This window comes from Penaeus vannamei, chromosome 1 (assembly GCF_042767895.1).
Source record: "Penaeus vannamei isolate JL-2024 chromosome 1, ASM4276789v1, whole genome shotgun sequence".
Lineage (NCBI taxonomy): Eukaryota > Metazoa > Arthropoda > Malacostraca > Decapoda > Penaeidae > Penaeus > Penaeus vannamei.
The window spans coordinates 19,693,013-19,695,512 of NC_091549.1; the positions used below are offsets into that span (position 1 = coordinate 19,693,013).

At 28.3% G+C, this 2,500-nt stretch overlaps 1 protein-coding gene across 1 annotated transcript in view; it reads right to left on the bottom strand.

The window, feature by feature from the left end:
* LOC113816692 (uncharacterized) overlaps positions 1–2,500 on the bottom strand; it is a 4,759-nt gene that overhangs the window by 1,311 nt on the left and 948 nt on the right. The gene's annotated exons all lie outside the window — the stretch shown is intronic.

Here is a 2,500-nt window from a genome sequence, read left to right on the forward strand (position 1 = left end):
GTGTGTGTGTGTGTGTGTGTGTGTGTGTGTGTGTGTGTGTGTTTAATAAATGAAAAGGTCAACATAATGTTAGGACTGATTGCCAACATGAAGAGGGCATTTGTGTATGTATGTATGTGTATATATATATATATATATATATATATATATATATATATATATATATACATATACATATATATATATATATATATACATTTATATACATATGTATATATACATACATACATATATATATATATATATATATATCTATATATATATATATATATAAAATCTATTTAGGTACATGTATATAAATAAATGAAAATATAAATATATAAAGATCTATATAATATATATATATATATATATATATATATATATATATATATATATATATATATATATATATACTTTTTAATGCACAAGATATATATATATATATATATATATATATTATATATAATATATATAATATATATATATTATATATATATACTACATATAATATATACATAATATGAATATAATATGAATATCATATATAATATATATATATATAATATATATATAATATATATAAAATATATATAATATATATATATATATATATATATGATTTATATATATATATATATATAAATATATATATATATATGATATATATATATATATGATATATATATAATATATATATATATAACATATATAACATATATAACATATATAATATATATAATATATATAATATTTAATATATATATATATAATATATATATAATATATAATATATAATATATATATAATATAAAATATATAATATATAATATATATATATAATATATAATACATATATATATATATATATATATATATATATATATATATACACACATGTGTGTGTGTGTGTGTGTGTGTGTGTGTGTGTGTGTGTGTGTGTGTGTGTGTGTGTGTGTGTGTGTGTGTGTGTGTGTGTGTGTGTGTGTGTGTGTGTGTGTGTGTTTAGGGAGAGAGTAAGGGAATAGCATAATTCTCAAAAAGGGTTTCTATCCTGAGACAAAGACCCTTACTTTTTTAAATAAGGTCCATGGAGTGAAAATTATGAAATAAAATTTAATGGCATATTATCTCACCTACAGTAGCTACTTACAACTTTCATTCACATATCAATAAATTGGAATCATTGTGAAGTGTTCTTGGTCTATAGCTACTGTCACCCTTACAATATTAATAACAATTAATAACTGAATCTGTAAAGGTTAGTCATTATATCATTATATATTTGTTAAGAGCTATAGAATGAAAAAGGTTGGGAATCACTGCTCTAGCCACTCCTGGAGATCCACAAACATCATTGAAGGAATCAAAACGCTTCCTCACCTGGGGGTTAACCTATTGAACCCCACCTGATCACTTTACTTCCCCCCCAGGGATTCTACCCCTGGAACCCACCCAATTGCCGCGGACATACTTTCCAGACAGTATTTGTCAACACCTATCTTCTTTAGCTCTGATGTTAATTTTTGCTTGAATAGGTTATTTAATATTTCAGTGAGTGTCTTGGTAATTGTTACTGATAGCAACACACTTCCCAAAGGCTCAAGTCAAAAAAAAAAAAAAAAAAAAAAAAAAAAAATCGGCAGGATATCCAATGATTTCATCAATTCTTGGTATTATTTCTTCTGCAAATAAATTGTTGAGGAGATCGAGTATCATTTCTCCACTGACCATCTTGATTTGATAGACCTGATAGCATGGGAGGGCATGAAGTATATCAGGGAAATTTCAGGGTAAAACAGGCTTAAATATGAGAAATTGAGATATGGTCAGTGAGCTATCAAACCTCGCAGTTGGTGACTAAAAGTGTGAAACATACGATGTGCAATCACTCTAAAGAACTGTATAGATAAATCTTTAAAAACAAAATTGAAGTATAATGACATTAATAAAAGGTTTTAAAAGCATAAATATTTAACAGCCAATGGTGATAATCAGAAAAATATAATTCTGAGAACCGTGTAGTAACACATGCACTACTTTGGATTTTGCAGTAATGAGTTAAGCATTCAATGTTTTGTTTTTCCTGGAAAGGTGAAAAAGATGAGTGACAGTCTCTGAGCGGTGCTATGTAGGAGACATTTCCATTATTAAGTGGTGAATATTGGGCCACTACAGCTTAAACTATGTTGTATCCTACTCCATTTCTTCCACTCTATATGATGGCAGTGTCCATTTCCTCTATCGGTTAAGGTTTACGATAGAACCGCACCGACTTGGAGTAAATTGAAGATCATAGCGTTGTAGGCGATGAAAAACTACATGCATTGCTATCAAAATTGATTTGCAGAAGAGAAACTGTTCAAGTTAAATGAGGAAAAGCGGCACACAGAATGCCGCCGCATGGGGACTAAGTCCCCACAAGCCTCCAGCGACTAAGCCCAACCCTCCTCGTGTCGCAGCGAACCACTTAGCTGCGCAGGAACCCAACATGAACTGTTTTGGCGCAAGTAGCTCGTGA